The following is a 19,192-nucleotide window of genomic DNA, read 5'->3' as shown; positions in this document are numbered from 1 at the left end:
TGGTGAGGGCCAGAAGCCAGTCACTCCTGATATCCCTCCAAAAAGAATGAAAAACCTGAAAATTTAAGCTAGCGCTTTCCATCTGTTTGGGGATATACCTCAGTATTAACTCTCAATCTAAACATACCATGGGACTGACATATTCCCTCTGTTGTCTTATTTATTTTCAAAGTAATTATTCAGTAAAATATTGAAACATATTACAGTAAGACCTAACTGATACATAACTCATAACAGAGCCCATGGCTATTGGAAGGAGATTTTTTGGTACTTTAGACTATCAAAATTTCCATGATCTGTGCAAAATTATAAAAATAATCCTCAGAGTATTAAATTATATAAGGGCAAAACATGCATTCCACCTACGGCAGGAGTTATACGAAGGGGAGTTAATTACTCTATAGTAGTGTTATGTAGCATCATGCTCTAGTGTGTTATACCAATAGCATTTAATCTAAATACTTCTTGATTACATCAATTAGGTTTTTTTTTTTTTACTAGTTTATATACTAAAGCAAATCTGATGTGACTCTACCAACTGAATATATCAGTAAACTAGTTAAAATAACTCTACTTAAATCAACAATTTATCTCAATGAGTTATAGTCTATGGCCATGCCACCCTGAATGTGTCGGATCCCGTCTGATTTAGGGAGCTAAGCAGGGTTGGGCCTGGTTAGTACTTGGATGGGAGACTACCTAGGAAGACCAGGTGCTGTAGACGTAAAAAAAATAAATAGAAAACAATAATAATAAGGGCTTGTAAGCTGACAAGTTCCTTGCAATCTGTGAGGTCAACTAAGAATTGCCTCGCCTAAAAAAAATGAGTTATAAATTAGGAAAAATGTTCAAACTTTAAGCCAAAGAAGTATGAAATAATAACAAAGTAATTAATTAATTAATCAAGGGCTAGATAAATGTGACAATGTAAGTCTATGCCAAATAGCGAAATATATTGCTGTAAAATGTAAATATTCAGTTGATCCTCCAGATATTTTAATAACATTCATATGTTCAAATGAACAGAAATTTGAATTCACTGCATAGACAAAACATCCTAACAATTGCCCAGATTGATTAAATTTATTTAGTTCTCTTTGAGATGACTAGTACTATGTGGGCAGCCTAAATATTTAATAGTTTGTCTAGTGACATTTTGAAAAAAATAGAAAAAATAAAACTTTTCTGGAAGAGATTTTTCTAAAAAGGACTGATGCTTTCAGTCTTGGAATCCTCAGATGCCAAAAATGTTTTTCTCTTCTTTTTTGTTTGAAAGAAATTGGCAACAGGTTGATGCAGAATAATCGATTATCTGAGGCTATCTATATATAGATGTGATATCTTGGCGTAATATGATTTTAAAATAGTAAAATTAAGATCAGGGATTTTTGGATACATTTTTTACTGTTCAATGTCAATTTCTAGAGTAATCTTTTCAATCTCTGTTCAACAATGAACCTTATATTTGTCCTTTATTTTAACATTAATGTTCATTGTACAAAGCCTTCAGATAAGTGCAGTTCCAGGACCACGTTTCCATTTACTCTTGAATAGAGCACAGGCACTCTCAGCCACACATCCATTTCAGGCAACGTTCAGGATTGAACTTTATGGCATGCTGTGTTACTGGTGTTAAAAGAATATTTCAGAAACCATTATTTTGTGGATACCTCAAAATATACAGAGGAATGGCCTCAAATGTAATAAAAGAAATTACAGAATGATCTATTATACCAGTATAATAAATGCTGTGTTCTCGTATTTCTCAGAATACAATGTAGTATAACTTTAAAACCGGGGAAATGTATATTAAAATATATGAAATCTTGAGATGCTATTTTTCTCTTTAACTGCTTATAAATAACTATTTTTGTTATGTAGACAAAACACCTTTCTTCCAAAAAAAATTATGTTACCAATCAAAATGCTTTTTATATAAGAATTGCAGATTTTAGAATGTCATTAGGTAGGAAAATGAGATTATGAACTAGTAATTTACTCTACTCAAACTGGCTCCTTTCCATCCTCTCATCTTTCTAACTAACTTTGTCGTTGTTGTTGTTCGTTTATAAAATTCACTACATCTTCTGAGTTTCTGTAACATTGGAAAGCTCCCTCCTTATTTTCTTAGCACACATTTGGGGAAAAAAATGAGTCATTCCTTTACTGTAGTCCAACTTCTGTTCATCTTGTCTTCTACCTATATCTGATTGTTGCTAAAGTCCCCATTTGGAAAGGCAAGACTATGTAACTGGAAACACCAGTTACATAGTAACTGGGAAAAGAAGGAAGCTTAGCATTTATTGGAAAATCTCTAGATTCTAGACAATGTCTTCAGGGTTTTGGGTTTTTTGTTTTTGTTTTTTTTTTAAATCATCTCTGAGACACAAAATTTGTTTTATTAATGAAGAAATAAAAATCCTGAAAAGAAATATTTGGAAACTTCTTCAAGAACATATGTGGTAAATATCAGGGCTGACGTTCAAACGGAGATCTATCTGATTTAATATCTTTGTTCTTTTTATTGAACCTCACTAATCTTCATCCCAGGAAGTAAAAGTAAGAAATTTAGATTATAAAAATCGCTTAATCATTTAGACCAAGATGGTAGATTCCTGAAATTCTTGCCCAACTTAAATGTTGTATGACTTTATATTACAGGATATTGTGGTTCCCACTCTTGGTCTCTTGCTAATAAGTTATGTGATCTTCAGCAACTCATTTCATCATTTTTCAAACTTAGCTACACATCTATACATTTTAAAGAGAGTTCTTTAAACATGAAACTCCTATGATGATATCTGTGATATATTATTACTTTATCTTTATTCTGTTAGATGATTCAAAATAATATAAAATTTTAAGTTACACAAATGCCTCAGAAGAAACTATTAATTAAAATATTAAGAGAATAATTCCATGTCCACAAGTGGTAAAAGCAGATACTCAAATGAAACACAATTCTGAAGTAATTGCCAAAATGTCATTCACAGTTTTATAAAAGCATAATTTGTATATAATATGCCTACACAAAAAAATTTGTACCAAAATAGTTTGTAGGACCCTTATGTGTTAAACTATGAGTTAAATTATATTATATGTCATGCAAATAAAATTGATTCAATAATTGTCATTACCTCTACTTCTCTCATGCAATGAAATAGAAAATGCTACTGGACATGAATAATACACTAAAGACACAATGACAGTTGATGTTCAACAAAAATCAAACAAAATAACTTCTATGTGATTATTTTTGTTTACCTTACAATTTTGAGCTAGGTAAGAATTATATATTTTTTTTACAAACATGAGCTTTTTAAATCATAGTAGGCAATAATAAAATTTTATTTAAGTACAAAAAAAAGGTTAGCACATTTGTGTAACTACTGCAGATGAAAAAATGTTAAAATATATATTTTCCATTTTGAAAACATTATGTATAAATTAAAAATTAAAGATATTGGATATTATAATTGTTGAACAAGCATGTAACACAACATTGACAATTCTAGCCATTGTGTATAACATTTAGTTAATTCACTATTAGTGCACAAAAAAAGTATTCTTTATATAAAACATGCATTTTTTATAGTATGGGTCATTGGAAAGCAAATGAAAACTTTTAATTAATAACTAAACACCTTAGAAATGAAGCTGGGGCCTAAAGAAAAGCCAGAATTTGAGAGCCAGATGTGTTCTGATTTTCCTTTAAAATATATTCTTAAAAGAAAAAAAAAACAGGACTTTTGCTCTTTCTTTGATTAATTAATCAGGTGCTAATTTAAGTCATCTAGATAGCATCATATCCATGGTCTAGTATAGGCAGAGAAACTAAGACAATCTTGATTTATCACTGTCTTAATCATGAGCATCAACATCACTAAATTCTTATCATCATCATCATAAAATTATTATACTTCTAAAACTCTTACAACTCAAGGGTTGTGAAGTTAGGAGCAAAAGTAAGTTCATCTGAATTGTAGAGGGGGAACAAAACGTTGAAATACAACTTTAAACAAGACAGCTTATGCTATTTACTGTTAAGAGATAGCAGCATCATGTAGATGCAATAATTGAAATGGCCATCATTCGATGGCAACAAAAATAGAGTATAACTTCTAAGGCGAAAAGACAGAAATATGAAGAGCAGTTGCCCCTGCAAACCATAGCCACAGCTGCTACCCAGAAGACATACTACAAGTGAGCTCCCAATACAAACTATTTGACAATAAATCACACAAATAGGAACCCAACTCTCTTCATGTTTTAAATAAAATTCTGTCTTAGTATTATAAACACACAAAACCATATGTATTGGACTTAGGTCTAAAACTAAAGTAAGTGGGAGACTGAGAGTGTATGTGCATGTGTGAGAGAGATATTATCCCTCCATTTACAATCTTTCAATGGTTTCTGGCTGTCTTCATGATGTATCTCAAAAACCACACATTTTCAAATGGGGCTTTTATGTCTCCCAGTGATAGTCTCTTTCACTCTTCATACAAGAGAACAACAATACAATCTGCATCATTTTTGAATCATATAGTCTTAAGATAATCGCTTCAAAAACTTTTTTTTCATTTAAATGTATATGTATCTCTATAAGCCATTCATCAATAACTGAATCTAGCCTTAAATCGTGAATATTTTCTCATGCCATTAGCCATTCTTCTACACAAAATCTAATGTCTAAAGTCTGGTTAGGGTCAACTTCCTCAAAATTATGATGTGTAATTTCACAATATATCAATTTAGGGGCATATATATTATGTGTAACTTTTCACTTTTATAAATAATGCTGTGATAAATATCCTTTCACATAAGAGTTTTAATTCATCTCTGATTATTTACTACACCTTGAATGACTTGGTCAAAAGATATGAGAATCCTAAATACATTAAAAATTATCATTTAAAAATGTTAAACTAGGTAATACTCCCATCAGAAGTGCATGAGAGTATCTATTTCAATGCACCATTGTCATCTCACAGTAATATTATTTTTAAAAACTTGTTACCGATTTCCTATGACAAAATGGCCAATACCACCTATATACTTTATCGATCCATCCTTATGACTAAAGAGTGCTGAGTTCAATGAGGGCACTTCTTATGTCTTATTTATTGTTCTATGATTCCATATGTCTGGCATAAAGTACTAAATAAATATTTGATGTTTGACTGAATAAATAAACTGTTTTTCTGAATCTGAAGTCTATAATTGACTATGGTATAACTCTATCTGATGAACTACAGAAATCCAAAGCTCAACATATTATAAATTAAACTCATGTAACTTCCCAACTTGATTAGATCCACAGTCATCCTCAGAGTCACCAACTTTTAAAACTTCAGAGTCATTTTTAGGTGTTATTTTTGTCTCAAATTCTTTATTCAATAAGCCACCAAGTTGCATAAGTTATTCTTCTTAACTATTTTTTTATTATATGTCCTCTAAAGTACTTGTAGTCTTTCAGTTGTCATTTCATCATTTTCTGCCTGCTCTACAGCAACAGTCTCCTAAATGGGAAGTTCACTGTAGACTTCCCTTTCCAACTGCTCATAGGCCACATCAGGGTTTCTCAACAGAAGCACTAGTAATATTTTGGACCAGATAATTCTTTGTTGCAGAGGTTGTCCTGTGTATTGTAGGATGGTTAACAACATCCCTGGCCTTTGCTCACTAGATGTCAATTATGACTCCCCAGTTGTGCCAACTAGAAATGTCCCTAGACATTATCAAATGACCGCTGAGAGAAAAAATTGTTCCTACCTTCCTGATACCCTCTTGAGAATCACTGATCTGTATTATAGCTTACAATCCTTAGAGGTCTCCTTATTTCCTGAAAGTTGAAGTCCAAATTTCTTATGACATTTAGGTTCCTTGAAATTTGACACTATTTTACCTTTTCTAGCTTTATTAGTTACTATAATCTATTTCTCTAATATCTTTTCTCTCAAATTAAATAGAATATCTTGCTATATCTGGAGCATACCATATCTTCTATTATAAATAGAACCTACCTATTCTTTGAGATCCATCTCATGTGTCATCATTTGTATGATTCCTTTCCTGATGCCTATGTGCTTCAATAGCTCTTATACCACTTAGTACTTCGTTCTAGCATATTATTGATATGTTGGTTACCCCTTGAAAGCAAGAATTGCTTTCCATTGATCTTTGTACACCCAATTCTGAACATCATGATTAGTCCATGGTGAGCATTCAATAAATATTTAATGAATTTAAGTGTACTATTGATTGGTTAGGTGTACACACATTCATGCCTCCGCACAGCAAAAGCATAGTGTTTGGGTTTTTAATCGAATATCTCTATGTTGTGGTGGTCATCTAATAGCACCTCACTCTAAATAATGATGCAATATTTCTTGCGTATTTATATATAGTATTCTTATATACTGTATTTATCTGCATTTTTTTCTGATGTAGTGTTTGCATTCTGTTACATAAGAAATTAACTAAATAGAAAATTTTATTTTAAAGTTTTGTATTAATATAATGTATGGATAATATGCATTAAAAAGTCACATTGTATACATAATATATAATTACATTTTTAAATAATCTTTAACTCTGGCATCATGCCTCTGAATTTTCCCCTATTTAGCCTGAATAATAAAGTTAGGTAAAATATTATTTTTGAATGAGTACATGCAAACCAAACACTTAGCTAGCTTATTTCCTTCTATTTAACTGCAAGAGAAATTTAAGAGGAAAGTAGGAAATGGATATAGTTGTAGAAGCCCTGAAATACATTTCTACAGACTATTCACAACCAGTAAAAGAGATAATGATGAAGTACCTCTAAAGCATATTGATGGGTTTCCTTGAAAAGGAGAAAAAAAAAAAAAGAGAAGAAAAGGTTATTAGAAGCAGTGGGTTGGAGAAACATATCTTAACTATGGTTTTGTGGAAAAAGCCATCAGCTATTATCTAAGTTTGCACAGAAGTCAACATTATAAAACAGGTGAGGTCACCCTTGAAGCATTTTTTTTTTTTTCTCACATACCATTATCTGTTAGCATACATGTTTTAGGGCAGTAGTTTAAAATACTCAATAAATATTAATAACTTAGAATCGCCTACATTAGACAGGTGACAAAGGCTGTTATTTTCACATGATCAATAGAGAGATACAAGAAGATATTAAATAACTTGATCATTACAGCCAAAATCAAAAAGTAGGGTTTATGTTAAACGGCATTTAATGACAATTTATTCTCTCAAATTCAGTGACTGGCCCTTAAACATTCTGCAACCAGGGTTAGACATAACAGAAGATATACATATACTGTCTAAGAATAATGAAAATATATTAAATATAAGAGTTCTGGTGGCAAGAATTTTCCCAGTAACACCCCCATGCACTGCTCTCTATGTTGAGAATTTTCTATAAATATGCTAAATAACAAAAGAACACAATGTCCTCCATACCACAGGCTCTTATATGCAATTAAATATAAAGCATTGTTATCTTCTCTGGTAACAAAGATAATATACAACTTTATTTCATTGCTTAAAAGCTCAGATGTAGAAACTTGAAATATCTGTCCGGTTGAGAGGAAAAGAAACAAGTCCTGCTTGGAGCCACAGTGTGAGTTTTCTCTCAGCCCCTGGCTTGGCTGCTGATTTATTTTGGCACTTTAGATCACCATTTCAGGGAGATTATAACCATTAAACACCCCTACCCTATTTGTTTCCCAAATTTTTGGTTAAAAGTAAAAGTTATATAAATCAGGAAAGAAAACAATTTTCACAAAAGAGAATTTATACATTCTTCTAAATGTCAAAATCTATGGAGGGAATGAAGCTATTGAAATTTCCTCTCCCTTCAGTGCTAAATTGTGATTGTTAAGATGGTACATAGCATTTTTCAGAAGGGAAGAGGGAGATTGGAACTAGACAGCTTGAAAAAATTATATAATTGAAGGGAGCAGATTTTGCTACCTCAAAATATGTCTCTATGGCATAAGAATTATTTTGCACTAAAGGCAATCAAAATCCAGTAGATTCAGGAAAAGTTTTCTACTAGCCACTCAGCTGCCTAAATTTCCTTTGGAAAGAGGCCTGTACCAGGAACAGAAACATTAACAGAGATATCTTTTTACCTAAGAAACTTATCTACACAATAGGGCAACCTTTGTTTTCCAAACATCTCCTGCCTATGAAATGTCTTCCTCCCCTTTGTGTCCCTAGGACTCTACCCTTTTCCTTAGCTCAGGATTTCATAATAAGCTTCAATTACCTGGCTGCCTTTTGGGTCTCATATTTTTATTGGGCTCCCATACATTTGTAATTAAATTTGTTTTCTCCTGTTAATTAGTCTTATATATCAATTTCATTATTAGGACAGCTACGGAACCTAAAAGGGGAGAAGGGAAAAATTTTCTGCTCCTACAGTATACAATATGAGTTTTGCAGAAAATATATTCACCTTCTTCAAATGATAGGGAATGTAAAAATCAGAAGTGTGAAAATTTGATGTGTATAACTATGAAAGAACCATGGAGTCTCTTTAATATAAAAAGTATATCACATTTGGAAGTGCTTACAGATAATGAAAAAAATTTAAATGATAGAAACAGAAATGATGACATCATTCAGGGTTTAACAGCAGAAAAAGAATATTAAAAGAAGCCAGCTTTTATGGCCAAGTCACAATTTCTCATTCACTGTAATTCCAAATATTGGTCTCTAAATGCAGCAGAATGCAAATAGAAGAGAATGGCACCATGACAATGCAATAGGCAAAGAAATCTAATACATTTAAATAAAATTGCATGCATGTGTACATTTGCATTGTAATTGAAATGTTAATTTAAAGGATAAGGACAAAATTATCTTAGGTATAGTACACATATTGAGAAATTTATAATTCTGGTGTAACTTGACAGGCTATTGAAATCGTTAGTTTGAAAAGATGAGTACTTAAAATATGAAAGAAAAGTGGGAGGTAGAAAGGGACCATTATTATTTCACTTATCTCTGTAGTTATTTTCCTAATTATTTTACTTCTAATGTTAATGTAAGTTAAATTTTATTTCCATTATTTATTTTTTAGAGTTTTTATCCTTTAAAATGGGATCATGGAATTATCTTCTCTTTCTAATTCTCAAATTGCTTTTTATATTTTCTTATATTGGAGAATTAATATTAAGAATTCCTTATCAATAACGTTCAAGTAGAATTGCTGAATACAGAAGAGTAATTGACAGTCCTTGGCAATGAAAGAAAAGAAGTCTTTTCAATTTTTAGTACCTTGAAAAGAAGTCATACAAGACAAGGTACAAATTTTAAGAGTAATTTTGCTGACTATTTGACAAAACTCTTTCATGCAATTTTCCTCTTCAACTGAGAAAGGAGAAAAAGAAAAAGGGCAGTTATATGTAATTGTATTTATACTTTACATCTGGAAGTACAAAGAGCAAAGTATATAAGGCAGAAAGGCCATCGTCTGCACTTCAATACAACTGAAATAAGAGACCCTCATCAGTCCTTATAGTGTCTAGATAAGAAGTTAAGGGCTGATTGGCTTTTGTTTCTGAGCACTTGGGTAGCATGATGTAAACAAGACCTAAACTCCTACTGCCAACAGAAGCCAGAGAAGTTTAACCATGAATTGCAAGACTTGACATGTTAACTGGAATACCACCACCTAATTACTTCTGCAAGTTGTAAGTCACAGATTCAATTATAAATCACTGAAGCAACATCTGGAACATCAAGTCACCACACTTTATTTTCTTTAGCACACAAATTCTCAGTGACTACCCGAGCTTTTAAGTGTTCCTAGCCTAATGTGGAATTTGCTTGTAAGCAATCTTATATACACATACAATAGAAAATAAAGGCCATAACACTTCCTTCTGCTTATGGGCTACTTGACTTGCCAAGCTCAACATATATCTTGACCCATTTCCCATTGATATCTATGCTTCTAGTTAGTGACATCTATTTCAAAGTATAATTCCCAGTTCTCATTCAGATTTAATATACTCTTTCAATATTTCAATGCAGAGATTCAAAATTTATCTTTCCAGATTCCAACTAAAATATCTTCAGACTGAAATTTTTGCTTCCTATTTTAGAAATGCATATGTAGAATAACTTGTGTAATGTCTCAAACAACTAGGCTCAACACCAAGGACTTTTCTCCTGGGAGGCTTGGAGAATATATTCTCACTTCTTTTTGCCTGGTCATATAATATCCCCTCTTCTTTATAAATATTATGAATATTTGATGAAAGGAAAATACCATATCCAGTTAGAGTTTTGACAGAATGTTTGTCTTTTTCTTCTTTAAAAATTGTAGTGATTTTGGCAGTTAAAAATGCAATGAGTTAATATAGTTAATTTAACATTCCAGGTAAATATGATTGGATGTGTGAGTGGTAAAGAAATACATATATTCCTTAGTTTTACCATTATTTATTAACAGACTGTTATTTTTATCTAATACTATGTTGCTATGCGTATCAGGGATTTTTATGTTGTAAGTGACTGAAATTTACTGAAGTCAACTCAGACTGACTTAAACTGAAAAAGATAATTAGAAAAGTGACTGGATAATTTAGGGTCCTTTTAGCTTTAGGCATGACTTGGTCCAGGCCTCAACTGATGGTGCCAGTATATGGCTTTCAGATTTGTATCCTTTATGTGACACAGACTGGTTAACTTTTCACCAGGCTGGTTTACTTTTCCTCCTGAACATACAACACAACTAGATTATATTACACGATCTCCCTTGCACTTAATATAGTGATCAACTGGGTTCTGGCCAATAAAATGTGAGTGGAGGTGGTTTGGGCAACTTGCAGGCAGGCCCATTAAAATCCCTTAAAGACTATTTTTCTATCTATTTATACCCCCATCTGTAAGCTGGCTGTCAAACTTGGAATATAGATGCTGAATATGAAATCTTCATCAACCTACATTCATGGAGCAACATACCACCATCGGCAACCCTATTAAATGCAATTGATGTGAGTGAAAAATTTCTATTACATTAAGCTTCAGAGATTTCGAGTTTGACTTAATAACTTGGTGCTGCCTGAATTCATAGAATGTTCTCTTCTCACAGTCATAAAGTGTCTCTCACTGTTTTCTTTACAGGTTTCTCTTCCACGAACATCATGCAGAATTTCTAAGCTTTCCTCTGATTGGGCCAAGTGAGGTGATATAATCACTCCTAATCACTGCTAATTAATGAGATCTCACCTCTAGGCCCCACCCCTGGATCTGAGGGCTATCAGTTTCTCTTAAGCACATATGTATATTGCTAAGGGACACAGCCAGGAGGGCACAGTTACTCAGATTGGTGGTCGCGTTGCCTAGACCGATAGGAAATTAAATCTGTAAAGCAAACATCAGCAAATGTTTGCTACAGGAGAGACAAAAAGATGAGTAATTTCGAGTTTTGTTATCCTTCGTACACAATTAATGTTATTAGTAACAAATCTAGGCTTTGTCCCAACCTGCCTCCAAAGAAATCCTTAGGTCCAAACAAGTTCTGAAATAGAAAAGAAAAAACTTTACAAATTGTATTTATTAACTTTGTGGCTTAACTGTTATATGCAGAAATTCTATAGTTGACCTAAGCTACTATGGGGTAACTATTTTCTATTGCAAGTATGTGTTTGCGGTTCTGTATAATTATTTTCATCTTTTCTGTTTAGGGGAGACTGTCAAACAACTTATCATTTCAAAACTCTACTTTTAATAACATTTTGTTTTTTACTTTAAGAGAGGAAGTAGGGGTAGCAACGGTGATTCTTTCTTCAGCTATCCTCATGGTTTGCTTCCTCAGCGTCTTCAGTTCCCTGCTCAGATGTCACCCACTGGCAAGCCCTCAAGACTCTCTGTGAAAAAGCACCAATTCCTATAGCTCATTTCCCTAAAACAATTTAATTCTTTTCCAAGGCATATTTAATCATCTCGCATACAACATATTAATTTATTGATTGAGTCTTCTCTCTAGAATGTAAGTTACATGAAGGCAAGGCCTTGTTTTCTTCTGTATATCTGGCAAGACTAGACATATAATAGATGATCAGTATTTTCAAATGTACAGCTAATTTGATTTCTCATTTATTTACATCCATATGTATAATATCTGGTTATAAAGATCTAAGGTTTTACTATTAGTATAGTGACACTATAATTGACTCTATTTATAAATAGTATTAATACTAGCATGTTCAATAATTTTTTAAAAATTGTCTAAGTATATTAATTGCGAGCTAAATAATAGCTACTCCATAAATACTTCTTCAAACTGTAATGATTTACTGAAATATTTCATTTTATTAATACTGATTTTTCTCTTCTAAATATTTGTGGTTCTATAAAGTAAATAATTGAAAAGTCTTTTAAAATATTGTTAGCTTACATTTAAAGGATTTTTAGGATATGCACAAATATATACTTCTCTTTTTAGCAATATGCAAAAAAAGAAAGAAAAGTAAAAAGGTAAGTTAAAACAAACAAACAAAAATTATGCACACACATATGCATACCCTGTAAAAAAAGCCAGGGAGGAAACATGTTTATTTTGGTTTGATCAATGGTTCTCCATGGAGGGCAACCCCCTCCATACCCCACCAAGAATGATGGCAATGTCTAGTGATGTTCTTGGGTTATCACAACTCGAGGGAGGAAAAAATGAAAAAAAGAATATACTTACCCTGATAGATATGGAAATTATAAAAAGATAAAGCAAGAATACCTTTTATGAATAACTACATGGCAATGTAAAAAGGCAACATGGATAAATCCATACAAAATAAATTTACCAAAACTGACTCAAGGAGCAATAAAAAATCAAATTGTCTTATAACATTTAAGAAGTAAATTAAATTAAAAAGTTTCAAAATGGCACATGGGATAACAATCCAAAATTATCTAGCAAAGCTGAAAGCACACATAGCGTGTGACTCAGAAATTCATTCCTTTTTTTATATCTTAAAGAAACTCTTGCACATATACACCAAATTCACAGCAGCAGTAACAAGTACTACAAAAAAAAATATTTTTAGATAGGTGAATGGATAAAAAACTGTTATAAACATACAATGACACAATGGAAATTACCAAACTCTAGTTATACACATCAACATGAATGATCACATAAATATGTTGAACAACAAAAGCAAGTATAATTTTTATATTTTAAATATTATATTATAATTATAATATTCAATCATAAATTATATGATTATATAATTATATATTATCTAATTATATTTTTATGCTTATTTTATTATAATTTTATTATAGTTATATATTAAAAAGTCAAATCAAATTACACAAGTAATTATCACAAAATTTACAAGATCTCTTAGTGGACTTAGTAGGATAGAATCTGAGAGAACACAGGAGTCTCAAAGATATAGAAAATAAGCTCTTTCTTAAGCAGCAGGATGAATACATGTGTGTTTGTTGTTTTTATCTATAATTTTATAATTTGATGCTTCATATTATAAGTCTTTTATATGACTTTTATAAGACTACAAGTCTGCAGATTGAGTAGGAGAGGTCTGAGCAAAGAGGTAGAACACCAGTCTCAGACAGGTAAGAAATAAATAACAAATAATAACATAATGTCACTATTGGCATAGTTATTTTACTCGACTTGTCCATGTCAGACTCTGAAATATAATTTGCCACCTTTGGCCTGGAAGACATACTTAAGAATTGCAAACAATAATAGAACATAACAACATAGATCTAAATTGCCAAATATAAAAACATAATTGTGTCTTAGGGACAAATTAAGTGATATATAATCATATGACTGATATATCTTGCTTTCAAAATGCTTCAACAAAATAACTTTTTCAACCAATGCATGCTGAACGGAGCAATACATAGAGGCTCAGAATAACATTTAGTGCCCCCTCCCAGAGTGTTCACCTCCTATACAACTCACCTCAAAATAAAACAAATTCTAAAAAAAAAAAAAAAAAACCCTGTGGCCTTGATCTATACGCATCATATCAAGATTAGTGCATTAAACTGTTCTACACCCCCACTCTGAAGTCAGAACTAAGGTATTTCAGTAAAAAGATTAAATATTTTTTAAAAACGTAAAAGAAAAAATAAAAGCATCATGTGTCCTCATGAATTGCTCTTCTTATCTCTCCTTACACACACTCACAGTGCTCCAAAAAGACTGCCTCCAATAGCCTCCCCCGCCCCAGAAATGGCGGAAATGTCACTGCATTCTGATACCTTTAAGTCTGTCTTGGGAAGAACGAAAATACACAACATGTGGAGCTGGGATAATAGAGAATAGATAAAAATGTGCTAGGTAAAATAATATTAATTTGGTGTATAATTTGATAACAATATGCTACTACTTACCTAAGGAGGTAAGGTCAAAATGTGACCTTTTTACATTTTCATATTCACTTGCTTTGTTTTCATTGTTGACTACTCTCAGAACAAAGAAATGAAAAGATATTCCATGTTCATGGATTGGAAGATTTAACATTGTTAAAATGTCCATATCACCCAAAGCAATCTACAGATATATTACAATCTCTGTCAAAATCCCAATAGCGTTTTTCACAGAAATAGGACAAAAAAATCTTAAAATTTGTATGAAATCACAAGGCTCCAAATAGCCAAGCTAATCTTGAGAAAAAAGAATAAAGCCAGAAGTGTCACACTCCTTGATTTCAAACTATACTACCCAGCTATAGTAATCAAAGTGGTAAAGTACTGGGAGAAAAACAGACTCCAATGTCAAGAGAAACAAAAACAAAAATTAACAAATGGGACTACGTCAAACTAAAAAGCTTCTGAACAGTAAAGGAAATAATCAACAAAACAAAAAGGTAACTATCCAAATGGGAGAAGAAATTTGCAAATGATATTTCTGATAAGGGGTTAATATCCAATATACATAAAAAAACTAACAGAACTCAACAACAATAAAAACAATGAAATTAAAAAAATGGACAGAGGCTCTAAACAGACATTTTCCCAAGGAAGATACACAAATGGCTAATGGGCACATAAAAAGATGTTCAGCATCACTAATTATTAGGAAAACGCATATCAAAACTATAATGAGATATAACCTCACATCTGTTAGAATGACTATTGTCAAAAAGACAAGAGATAACAAATTTTGGTGAGGATGTGGAGAAAAGGGAATCCTCATGCAGTGTTGGTGGCATTTTAAATTGGTGCAGCCACTATAGAAAACAGTATAGAGGTTCCTCCAAAAATTAAGAACTACCACATGGCCCAGCGATTCCACTTCTGGTTATTTATCTGAAGAATATGAAAACACAGAAAAAGATATTTGTAATAGCCAAGACATGGAAACAACCTAAGTGTCCATCAATAGATAAATGGATAAAAATATATCATGTATGTATATACCAGTCGAATGCTACTATGCCATAAAAGGATGATATATTGCTATTTGTAACTACACAAAAGGATTTTGAGAACATTATGCTAAATGAAATATGTCACACAGAAAAGGACAAAAAAATATTATTTTACTCATATATGGACTATTAAGCAACAAACAAACAAACAAAATGAAACATATTTACAGAAAACTGATTAGTGATTACCAGAGGGGAAGGGACATGGGAGGAGGGTGAAGTGGGTAAAGGGTGTCAAGTGCATGGTGACAAATGGAAAATATAATTTTGGTGGTAAGCACACTAAAGCATACACCTGAAACATATACTATTATAAATCAATGTTACCTCAGTTAAGAAAGAAAAATCTAATGTGTCTTTAAGCACTATGAAGAAGGTAGTTGGTTGAGTGGGGAATCTCAGGTCATGTTCAGGAAGTCACTAGATTCCCAGGACTAGAGATAAAAGCATGAAAATTCTCTCTCCAGGGCATTTTCCACTGTAGTGGTAGTAAGTAATGATTCCCTTACAAACTTCAATAAAATACATTATTGTGCTTAGAAGAGCACGGGTGTGAAAAAAGGGGTCTTCTCGAACACTAAAAACTATACTGGATCTTCAGCAAACTGAGAATTATATGCCCAAGTAGCTCCTGAATGTGTAAAGTGAAAAAGGAGAGATGGTTAAAAAAAAAAGATAGGGTAACACTTGCCAGGAAGAACTGTTAAGTTAAAAGTAAATTGAGAGGATCTCTCATATCAAAACTCCCCTGTCTTCTTTTGAGGGGAGTAGGGGCCTTGTCAAAAATAAAATAGAACTTATAAATATTCTCTCTCAAAGGAAAAACTTTTCAGAGAATGAAAGTTTATAAACTCTCTATGAAAGAGTAAATTTTCTATATATATTTAGCATGGAAGAAAACCTTAGAAAAAATATAATTTGTTTTTATCAGAAAACAAAAGTTTCTACTACAGAAATTAAATGATACAGTTTTTTCCCTAACCATCTCACCTAAATAATATAATGTATTATTCTGAATACAATAAATAGAATCAATAAGAATACCATTCTTATTTGCGTATATATGTTAGGTAGCTAGTCAGATATGAGTAACAGAGGAACAAAGGAATAGGGGCCCCGCTCAGAGACCACCTAAGGAACACCCTATTGGTAATTAGAGAATCTTTCCTACATTCCCAGAGACAAAAGACAGGAGAGTCATAGTCTTAGCTGGCCTAATCTGACTACAGACACTGTGCAGAAGGTATTGCTCTAATTTGCCTACAATTTAAGCTTCATTATAATACTATGTTTATGCCTGGAAGTTTGTGAATGTAATTATAACAGATTGAATTCTAGGTAAGTGAATGCCTACTAGGCAAAGAGTTATATAGCAGACAGGTGTCCATCAAAATGGCTTCATTAGCCAATCACCTAGGAATGCCTTTGGAATCACCTATCACGGGCCAGATATGAGACAGACATTTCCACCTCTGGGTCTTAATTTTGGTGGTCTTTTGTGGCTTTTTTGCCCTTTCATGGCCCTTTTGGCTCCTTTATATTGGTTACAGCACTGAAATCATTTGCTTCCTTAGGGCATGCTTTGTCTTTCTAAAACATACTTTTAATAAATCTTTTCTAAATCTCACTAACCTGTGATTCTTCACTGTGTCAATGAGGGAAGACCAAGGGAAAATGCTAACTACTTGTCTGTGCCACCATTATCCCTCTCCCTCCCCCTACTGTTGGGACAACACTGAACTCTCATGGTCCCAGTGGTAACATATGTACTCAGCCATTTGAGATTACTTATTCAGCAGACTCTGAAGTGAGGTTGTACAGTGCCCAAAGGTTTTCTTTGGGGCTTTTATTTTTAGCTCTGTATTCAGTGTTGAGAACTACTACATTTTCCCCTACTATGGCAACCGCATTGTAATTCAGTTTAGAATAAAGTGGATCTATTATCCTAAGATTTAGTTCTGTTACTCAAATGTTAAGCTGTTTTATTTTTATTATCTGTTTATAAAGAATATAACATCTACTTCAGAGTCATGAATTGCAACTCCGACTTCTGAAGTATACAATACTGGACTTTTTGGAAAATAACAGTGGGGAAGAGAGGATGTATCCAGCTCTACTCATCTCTTCTTACTGTTGGTAAAGCTCGCTATCTGCTAGCTGTGGCTTATTTCTCCTTGTGTTGAATTCCTACTGCCCATCTTTTGGTAAATCCAAATGCTGGCCTTACCTACTCACATGCCGCTGTTTCTATAAAGTATAACCTAATGGCTTTCAGGCTCAAAACATTACTCATGTTTTTAATAATAATGAAGAAGCAAAAGGAAATGATCTTTTTCTTCTTACTTGCTTTCAGATACCTTTATTCTCTGCTTTTTAACTAAAATTTATCTGATGAAGTTACATTGAAGTCTTTCAGGTTAATTATCTTGAACCATTTTGAATATCATTGAATACAGTTTCTTTACGCTAAAGTAGAAGTTGTTAAACTTTTTTTATAAAATGTCTCATACTAAATATTTTAGGAATTCCAGCCTAGATTGTCTTTGTCACATCTTTGCTGTCATAGCACGAACTCAGCCATGGACCATAATAAATGAATATGACTCTATTTCAATAAAACTTTAGCTAAGTACACTAAAATGTAAATTTCCTTTCATTTTCACAGGTCACAAAATATTATTTTTCCAACCATTTACAAATGTAAAACTCATACTTAGTTTATAGGTCATACAACAACCAGTGCCCACATTTGTCCTATAGGCCAGAGTTTACAAACCTCTGCTCTAAAGCACAGCATTTGAAAGTTTGAACCATTCACCTTTTCCATCAAAAATTTTTTAGTCTAATTTTCTATTAAAATACAAGACCAAAAAAAAAAATACTAAGCATCACTAAAATATATCTTTCTATTACAGAGTACAATCAATTTTTTCTCTAAATATTTACATGTTTCTAGTTTTTGGAAGCATCCTATCATCTTATATATTTTGAAGTTCTTTGTGTAAGTTCCTCAATAAGTCAACAAATCTTACTTCTCTGCTTGAATTTTTTGAGTGCTTTTTTCTAAAATAAAAAGAATCAATTCTGCATTGTGAACATTATAAGAAACACGTCATCTGCACATGGATCTCTAACTGCCTTCAAAGTATCCTTGGATTATACCCATGGGATACAAAACCAGAAGACAATCAAGCCCACAATGACTCCAAACAATCACATAGCTACTGTACACCTAGTAAAAAAGTCAAGATCTAGAAAATAAGTTAGAAATTAAACTCTCTGCTGCCATGTATTATGGCAATATTTTTCTTTGCAAGCATGAGAATTACACAATTACCTGGTCTCAGGGTATCCATTTTTCTCTCTGAATCAGTGACAGGATTATCATTTTTATCTTTGCCATTACTAAATAAATCACTTTAGAAATTTACAGCTTACCTCAATAAACTCTGCAACAAGGAAATCTATGAATAAATTAAGTAGTGAAGGTCACTTATAAAAGCAGTATGAAGAGGTAATTCTTCTAAATTTTAATCATTTGTAAATATTTCCCCTCAACATTTCTTATACCTTTTTACTAATATATCCCTGAGAGCAAGTTAGCATTATAGTCTTTCAATGGTGGAAAACTAACAAAGAGGACCTAAGACCCTCATCAAAATAAAACCACCATTCAATGTCAGACAGTCCAGTTTGTCAGCATGCAACAATATCTGTCTGAGTAATACCAGCAGGGTTAGTGGCAGACCAATTGCACAGGCAGAAAA

General features: G+C 32.4%; 1 pseudogene; it reads left to right on the top strand.

Annotated features, from left to right (window-relative positions):
* Positions 1 to 605: 605 nt before the first annotated feature.
* Positions 606 to 724, top strand: LOC112483370 (annotated as a pseudogene).
* Positions 725 to 19,192: the final 18,468 nt, after the last annotated feature.

This window comes from Pteropus alecto, unplaced genomic scaffold (genome assembly GCF_000325575.1).
Source record: "Pteropus alecto unplaced genomic scaffold, ASM32557v1 scaffold24, whole genome shotgun sequence".
Taxonomy (NCBI): domain Eukaryota; kingdom Metazoa; phylum Chordata; class Mammalia; order Chiroptera; family Pteropodidae; genus Pteropus; species Pteropus alecto.
The sequence above is the reverse complement of the archived record's forward strand: the minus strand, read 5'-3'. Positions and strand labels throughout refer to the sequence as shown.